The sequence below is a fragment of the Entelurus aequoreus genome, linkage group LG18 (genome assembly GCF_033978785.1).
Source record: "Entelurus aequoreus isolate RoL-2023_Sb linkage group LG18, RoL_Eaeq_v1.1, whole genome shotgun sequence".
NCBI lineage: Eukaryota > Metazoa > Chordata > Actinopteri > Syngnathiformes > Syngnathidae > Entelurus > Entelurus aequoreus.
In genome coordinates this window covers 49,716,153-49,726,152 of record NC_084748.1, presented here as the reverse complement: position 1 = coordinate 49,726,152, position 10,000 = coordinate 49,716,153, and the positions used below count along the sequence as shown (strand labels likewise).

The 10,000-nt window shown below is 32.9% G+C and overlaps 1 protein-coding gene across 4 annotated transcripts in view; it reads left to right on the top strand.

The window, feature by feature from the left end:
* Positions 1–10,000, top strand: part of LOC133634240 (receptor-type tyrosine-protein phosphatase delta-like) — a 643,216-nt gene that overhangs the window by 621,034 nt on the left and 12,182 nt on the right. The gene's annotated exons all lie outside the window — the stretch shown is intronic.

Below are 10,000 nucleotides of genomic sequence, written 5' to 3'. Positions count from 1 at the left end.
ACTAATGAGTACGTTTTTTTTATAATCCAGTAGTAAAAACTGTGGTTTTCCATTCAAAATGATGAAGTTAAAAAAGGAAGCTACAAACATCAATGATGATTGGTTGGTTTACGTATAAGAACATCCATCATTGGTTGGTTGTTTACTACCATGAGTCACCATTGGTTGAGATTAGGGCAAAACATTAGGGACGGGCCAATCAGAGGCAAGATGGGGCGGGTCCGTCCCTAATGTTTTGCCCTAATCTTAACCAATCGACACTCATCATAGCAACCCAGCATGTTTTTTATTTTATTTTATTTATTTATTTATTTTTACCTTTGCAATATTTTATTTAAATTAATTGAATTTTATTAATTGTTTAATTGAATTTATTTTTTTTTAATTTAAATTGAACAATGCACATACAAACATATATCCTCAATGTCGACAAAAACCAAGGCACTTCCCACAAATGGTCCGTCAGGTTGAGCAAAACATGACAAGGAAAGAAAACTAAAGCAAATACAAATAGAATATACAAATAATAGCAATAAATATTAGTTTAAAAAAAATAGGATAAGATACAAAATTCAAACAGACAAAAAAAGGCGAATCTAAATCACTTTAAATTTCTTTAAATTAACTAAGTACATTTTAGGGCTTTTGTATTTTTAATCATTTTCCAAGATTTAATTGATCATTTTGAATTATTAAGCCAATTAGAAAATGTAGGTTTTGTTTTCATAAATGGACATTTCCTCATTTGGTATGTCTGTTGTGATGTCACTTCCTGGTTCCATGACGGACGGGCCAATCAGAGGCAAGATGGGGCGGGTCGAGAACCAGGAATTGAATTTTTCCACACTGAATTTTTTTAGACTGAATTTTTTTTAGACTGAAATTTTAAACTCTGATTTTTTTTATACAGCAAACTTTTTTACGTTGAATTTCTATATATTGCATTTTTTTACACTGAATTTTTATACATTTGATTTTTCCACACTGAATTTTTTTAGACAGAAATTAAACTTTTGTACGTACATGATGACATCTGACGATTAGAGTAAACGTTCCTTTTGGTGTAGGGACGAATTGGAAGATGTTGTCAGCCGTTCAAAGTACCCACAAAATAAGGATAGGCAGTCAGGGCACCCAGACTTTTATGGTTTGGGAACTAAATTGCAAACCGGACAACATCTTGGAGAAGCTGTCTGATCTGCAAGGCGAAGTTATGATTAATTTGTGCTCATGTTTGCTTTGCTCAATGTTTTCCCTGGTCTCAAACTGAGCCCCTCCCCCATAGGAGCTTATTTTAGAATTAACTTTTTTTTTCTCCTTCTCCCCCCCATGTTTACCTTTTTGACCTATCTGTATACAGGCGACCCAACAATCGTCCTGTTTCCTCTATGTCAGTTCCTGTACTGAAACTCCATTTGTTGTAAAGACTATAAAGTTCCATTCAATTCCAATAAAAGGTGGGACGCTTGTAACTCCAATTTTTGCTTGCAACTTAAAGCATAACAATTAGCTCTTATCTCCAAACACACCTGCATTTGAGCTAGCACTGTGCTCCCAAATGTTGAGCAGAATCAATCCCGTAGAAGTTTTGCGGTAGCGCCATAAAATGGAGGCCCCCATTAAGCGAGGTAAATTGCAAGGTACGAGGGTAATGATCCCAGAACTTTATGTTCAAGGCTAATTGGGTTAAGATTGCAGCATAAAAGAAAAGGAAATAATGAGCAAAGTTAATTGTCCTGAGAAGCAGTCCACACCACATCAGCTCGCAGAAAACCTTCTATGTGGAGAACTTGGAATGGTTTACCTTGACAGCATCTTACCTCAGTTTTTAAGACTCTCCCCCCTCTGAGAGATTTCATATGGAGGGTTGGAACAGAAGGATTATGGGATGGCACTGAAGTCATGCTTGGTCAGAGTCTGAGTCAAATGTCGATAATAACATGTAATATATACATGATGTAAGTATATATGTCACGTAGTAACATTCATAATAACATGTAATATATACATGATGTAAGTATATATGTCATGTAGTAACATTCATAATAACATGTAATATATACATGATGTAAGTATATATGTCATGTAGTAACATTCATAATAACATGTAATATATACATGATGTAAGTATATATGTCATGTAGTAACATTCATAATAACATGTAATATATACATGATGTAAGTATATATGTCACGTAGTAACATTCATAATAACATGTAATATATACATGATGTAAGTATATATGTCATGTAGTAACATTCATAATAACATGTAATATATACATGATGTAAGTATATATGTCATGTAGTAACATTCATAATAACATGTAATATATACATGATGTAAGTATATATGCAGTATCTAGTAACATTCATAATAACATGTAATATATACATGATGTAAGTATATATGTCATGTAGTAACATTCATAATAACATGTAATATATACATGATGTAAGTATATAAGTCATGTAGTAACATTCATAATAACATGTAATATATACATGATGTAAGTATATAAGTCATGTAGTAACATTCATAATAACATGTAATATATACATGATGTAAGTATATATGTCATGTAGTAACATTCATAATAACATGTAATATATACATGATGTAAGTATGTATGTAGTATCTAGTAACATTCATAATAACATGTAATATAGACAAGACCTAAGTATATATGTAGTATCTAGTAGCATTCATAATAACATGTAATATAGACAAGATCTAAGTATATATGTAGTATCTAGTAACATTCATAATAACATGTAATATAGACAAGATCTAAGTATATATGTAGTATCTAGTAGCATTCATAATAACATGTAAAATAGACAAGATCTAAGTATATATGTAGTATCTAGTAACATTCATAATAACATGTAATATAGACAAGATCTAAGTATATATGTAGTATCTAGTAACATTCATAATAACATGTAATATTTACATATTTTGATCATTTTAAGCATACGGTGGTGTATTAATTTAACAGTCTGATCACAACGTTAATGTTTCTTTCAACAACACCACTAATCATGGCAGACTTCATTAGAGACAACCAACATAATAAAACGATCACTTACTGTACAACGTCTGCTCTCACTGGGATAAAGACTGATGGGATGTTTATATCTTCCACTTTACATCAGCACTTCATCATAATCCTCACAAAGGGTTAGAAAAAAGTGTTTTCCGTCTTCTTCTTCTAGTCCTCGTGGGAGCTAGTCCTCGTGGGAGTTAGTCCTCGTGGGAGTTAGTCCTCGTGGGAGTTAGTCCTCGTGGGAGTTAGTCCTTGCGGGAGCTAGTCCTTGCGGGAGCTAGTCCTCGTGGGAGCTAGTCCTTGTGGGAGTTAGTCCTTGTGGGAGCTAGTCCTTGTGGGAGTTAGTCCTTGTGGGAGCTAGTCCTTGTGGGAGTTAGTCCTTGTGGGAGCTAGTCCTTGTGGGAGTTAGTCCTTGTGGGAGCTAGTCCTTGTGGGAGCTAGTCCTTGTGGGAGTTAGTCCTTGTGGGAGTTAGTCCTTGTGGGAGTTAGTCCTTGTGGGAGCTAGTCCTTGTGGGAGTTAGTCCTTGTGGGAGCTAGTCCTTGTGGGAGCTAGTCCTTGTGGGAGTTAGTCCTTGTGGGAGTTAGTCCTTGTGGGAGTTAGTCCTTGTGGGAGTTAGTCCTTGTGGGAGTTAGTCCTTGTGGGAGCTAGTCCTTGTGGGAGCTAGTCCTTGTGGGAGTTAGTCCTTGTGGGAGTTAGTCCTCGGGATAAGTGCAGCAAAACCTGGGCTGGGTGCTGCAACAAGTCCATGGCATGTTGCAAGCACAGGAGTCCTGCCAAGTCGCCTGCCGTCATTTGAGCAGAGGTTTTGTTGCTGAGTGCCAGCGGGACCATAAGTCCAGATCAGGGCTGTCAAACTACGGTCTGTGGGCTGAATGTGAGCCGCCGCCATCTTTAGTGTGGCCCGCAACTTTAATAAGGAATCTGGCCTGCTGGCCGTCAACACTTTTCATTTGAAATTGCTACAAAACTTCCGCCGCGCAGTGAATAATGTGTGAAAATCATGACTGTTCCTTTAGAGTGTACACAGCACAGCATGTACTTATATGACCCAATCCAAACCACCTTCCCTACTCGTGGCGCAAAAAAAACAACACAACCTGCACACTGAACTTTGTCCAACACAACACATCATTTCAAATGACACCCATTTAAATCCACTGCAATGCATGATGGGAAACATGCAGAACCCTCTCCACACTTCTCATGTTTGGTGTATTTTATCTGATTGATGACAACACTTTAAGGAAGTAAACAATGTAGGAGTCACACTTTCACATACTCTTAACATACAATTATATTCATTAGTAATCATATATCCATTATATTAATATATTATTATATATATGTGTGCGTGCGTGCGTGCATGCATGTGCATGTGTGTGTGTATATATATATATATATATATATATATATATATATATATATATATGTGTGTGTGTGAGTGTGTGTGTGTATACACATGTGTGTTTGCATATATATTTGTGTGTGTGTATATATATGTGTATGCATGTGTATGTGTATATGTATGTATGTATGTGTGTATATGTACGTATGTGTATGTGTATACATGTATATGTATATATGTATGTGTGTATATGTACCGTATATGTATAATAATGTGTATGTGCATATGTGTATGTGTATGTATGTATATGTATGTGTATATGTACAGTATGTATGTATATATATGTATTTGTATATGTATGTGTATATATATGTATATGTACAGTATATATGTGTATGTATGTATATATGTGTATTTGTATATGTATATGTATGTGTATATATATGTATATGTACAGTATATATGTGTATGTATGTATGTATTTATATGTATTTGTATATGTATATGTATATGTGTATATTTATACATGTATATATGTGTGTGTATATATGTATATATGTGTGTGTGTATGTGTATACCGTAATTTCCGGACTATAAGCCGCACCTGACTATAAGCCGCACCAGCTAAATTTAGGAGAAAATACAGATTGCTCCATATATAAGCCGCACCCGACTATAAGCCGCAGGGTTTTGATGTGTAATTAGCGTAGTATATAGGGGTTCCTGCTACCACGGAGGGGATTGTCGGGACAGAGATGACTGTTTGGGAACGCAAAGCGTCCCGTTTATTAACAATAAATCTTTCAATCATTCAATCAAACTTTCACATCTTTGACATGGCGAACAGCATTCGTGCAGAGTACAAATAATACAACGGTGCAAAGTAGTACAAAGTGCTCGCCTGTACGTTATCAAAATAACCAGCCTACCGGTATATGAAAAGTCAGTCTTTAATCATTGTGTCATCGTCTTCCTCCTGCGTACTAAAACCACCCAAATCCTCTTCGTCGGTGTCGGAGAAGAACAGGCCGTAAATAAGCCGCACCCTTGTATAAGCCGCAGGGACCAGAACGAGGGGAAAAAGTAGCGGCTTATAGTCCGGAAATTACGGTATATGTATATGTATAATAATGTGTATATGTATATGTATTTGTATATGTATATGTGTATATTTATACATGTATATATGTGTATATATGTATATGTATAATAATGTGTATATGTATGTGTATGTGTATATATTTATGTATATATGTGTATGTATGTATATGTATGTGTATATATATGTATATGTACAGTATATATGTGTATGTATGTATATATGTATGTGTATATATTTATGTATATATGTGTATGCATGTATATGTATGTATATGTATGTGTATATATATGTGTATGTATGTATATATGTATGTGTGTATATTATGTATATATGTGTATGCATGTATATGTATGTATATGTATGTGTATATATATGTATATGTACAGTATATATGTGTATGTATGTATATGTATGTGTATATATGTATATATGTATTTATATATGTATGTGTATATTTATACATGTATATGTATATATGTGTGTGTGTATATATATATATATATATATATATATATATATATATATATATATATATATATATATATATATATATATATATATACATATATATATGTATGTGTATATATATATATATATATATATATATATATATATATATATATATATATATATATATATATGTATGTGTATGTGTATGTGTATATATATATGTATATATGTGTGTGTATGTACATACATATAGTGTATGTACAGTATATGTGTTACATGCAGTTGGTTTTCGGCCCCCAAGTGAACAAGTTTGGCCCCCCCTGGTCTAAATAAGGACGTGTGGGATTTTCTCCATAAAACCATCTTGATTGTTGAGGATCAAAACCAGACTTCAGAGTACCAAAATAATCCTCTGTGGCTTTTTCAAAGAGGGATTTTCCTGCTCGGGTTCTTCCTGAAAGAACATCGAGTGTTTTCCCACTAACTCTTTGTTAGCCAGCGAGCAGCCAGCCAGCGAGCAGCCTTTCTTTCATTCCTGCTGGAGTCTGTGGGTTGCAACACCTCATCCTCTGGTCAAGTGGAAGGGAATACGTGTGTGTGTGTGTGTGTGTGTGTGTGTGTGTGTGTGTGTGTGTGTGTGTGTGTGTGTGTGTGTGTGTGTGTGTGTGTGTGTGTGTGTGTGTGTGTGTGTGTGTGTGTGTGTGTGTGTGTGTGTGTGTGTGTGTGTGTGTGTGTGTGTGTGTGTGTGTGTGTGTGTGTGTGTGTGTGTGTGTGTGTGTGTGTGTGTGTGTGTGTAGTGAGACAGCGTGGGGCCTTGTGGCTTCCTGCCCCCGACTTTGTTCCTCATCTTTATTACACGCCGCCATCCCATAATACTGTGGTGTTTATTCAGTGTCTGAGTGTAAAAGTGAAGGCGGGTGGGACTAGAAGACTTTTCTCATGTCACTCCTACTTGTCTTCTGCTGCATGTTGGTAACCAGGCAGGAGACAAGTATCATGTATCAAGTATCAAGTATCATGTATTAAGTATCAAGTATCATGTATCAAGTATCATGTATCAAGTATCATGTATTAAGTATCAAGTATCATGTATTAACTATCAAGTATCAAGTATCATGTATTAAGTATCAAGTATCATGTATCAAATATCATGTATCAAGTATCAAGTATCATGTATCAAGTATCAAGTATCATGTATCAAGTATCATGTATTAAGTATCATGTATCAAGTATCATGTATTAAGTATCAAGTATCAAGTATCATGTATCAAGTATCATGTATCAAGTATCATGTATCAAGTATCATGTATTAAGTATCAAGTATCATGTATTAAGTATCAAGTATCATGTATCAAGTATCATGTATCATGTATTAAGTATCAAGTATCATGTATTAAGTATCAAGTATCAAGTATCATGTATTAAGTATCAAGTATCATGTATCAAGTATCATGTATCAAGTATCATGTATCAAGTATCAAGTATCCTGTATCAAGTATCATGTATCATGTATCAAGTATCAAGTATCATGTATTAAGTATCATGTATCAAGTGTCAAGTATCATGTATCAAGTATCAAGTATCATGTATCAAGTATCATGTATCAAGTATCAAGTATCATGTATTAAGTATCAAGTATCATGTATTAAGTATCAAGTATCATGTATCAAGTATCATGTATCATGTATCATGTATCAAGTATCATGTATCAAGTATCATGTATTAAGTATCATGTATCAAGTGTCAAGTATCAAGTATCATGTATCAAGTATCAAGTATCATGTATCAAGTATCATGTATCAAGTATCAAGTATCATGTATCAAGTATCAAGTATCATGTATTAAGTATCATGTATCAAGTGTCAAGTATCATGTATTAAGTATCATGTATTAAGTATCATGTATCATGTATCAAGTATCATGTATTGAGTATCATGTATCAAGTGTCAAGTATCATGTATCAAGTATCATGTATCAAGTATCATGTATCAAGTATCAAGTATCATGTATCAAGTATCATGTATCAAGTATCATGTATTAAGTATCATGTATCAAGTATCATGTATCAAGTATCATGTATCAAGTATCATGTATTAAGTATCATGTATCAAGTATCATGTATCAAGTATCATGTATCAAGTATCATGTATTAAGTATCAAATATCAAGTATCATGTATCAAGTATCATGTATCATGTATCAAGTATCATGTATTAAGTATCATGTATCAAGTATCATGTATTAAATATCAAGTATCATGTATCAAGTATCATGTATCAAGTATCATGTATCAAGTATCATGTATTAAGTATCAAGTATCATGTATCAAGTATCATGTATTAAGTATCATGTATTAAGTATCATGTATCAAGTGTCAAGTATCATGTATTAAGTATCATGTATTAAGTATCATGTATCATGTATCAAGTATCATGTATTAAGTATCATGTATCAAGTGTCAAGTATCATGTATCAAGTATCATGTATCAAGTATCATGTATCAAGTATCATGTATCAAGTATCATGTATTAAGTATCATGTATCAAGTATCATGTATCAAGTATCATGTATCAAGTATCATGTATTAAGTATCATGTATCAAGTATCATGTATCAAGTATCATGTATTAAGTATCAAATATCAAGTATCATGTATCAAGTATCATGTATCAAGTATCATGTATTAAGTATCAAGTATCATGTATCAAGTATCATGTATTAAATATCAAGTATCATGTATCAAGTATCATGTATCAAGTATCATGTATCAAGTATCATGTATTAAGTATCAAGTATCATGTATCAAGTATCATGTATTAAGTATCATGTATTAAGTATCATGTATCAAGTATCATGTATCAAGTATCATGTATTAAGTATCAAGTATCAGGTATCATGTATTAAGTATCAAGTATCAAGTATCATGTATCAAGTATCATGTATCAAGTATCATGTATCATGTATCAAGTATCAAGTATCATGTATCATGTATCAAGTATCATGTATTAAGTATCATGTATCAAGTATCAAGTATCATGTATTAAGTATCATGTATCAAGTATCAAGTAGGGCCACTTTTCCACTCCAGGGCCCGTAATGAATGTTGCTCAACCACAACATTATTTTCAACTCAAAGTAAGCACTCATGTCATCAAAACATACAATAAATCAAAGTAAGCACTCATGTCATCAAAACATACAATAAATCAAAGTAAGCACTCATGTCATCAAAACATACAATAAATCAAAGTAAGCACTCATGTCATCAAAACATACAATAAATCAAAGTAAGCACTCATGTCATCAAAACATACAATAAATCAAAGTAAGCACTCATGTCATCAAAACATACAATAAATCAAAGTAAGCACTCATGTCATCAAAACATACAATAAATCAAAGTAAGCACTCATGTCATCAAAACATACAATAAATCAAAGTAAGCACTCATGTCATCAAAACATACAATAAATCAAAGTAAGCACTCATGTCATCAAAACATACAATAAATCAAAGTAAGCACTCATGTCATCAAAACATACAATAAATCAAAGTAAGCACTCATGTCATCAAAACATACAATAAATCAAAGTAAGCACTCATGTCATCAAAACATACAATAAATCAAAGTAAGCACTCATGTCATCAAAACATACAATAAATCAAAGTAAGCACTCATGTCATCAAAACATACAATAAATCAAAGTAAGCACTCATGTCATCAAAACATACAATAAATCAAAGTAAGCACTCATGTCATCAAAACATACAATAAATCAAAGTAAGCACTCATGTCATCAAAACATACAATAAATCAAAGTAAGCACTCATGTCATCAAAACATACAATAAATCAAAGTAAGCACTCATGTCATCAAAACATACAATAAATCAAAGTAAGCACTCATGTCATCAAAACATACAATAAATCAAAGTAAGCACTCATGTCATCAAAACATACAATAAATCAAAGTAAGCACTCATGTCATCAAAACATACAATAAATCAAAGTAAGCACTCATGTCATCAAAACATACAATAAATCAAAGTAAGCA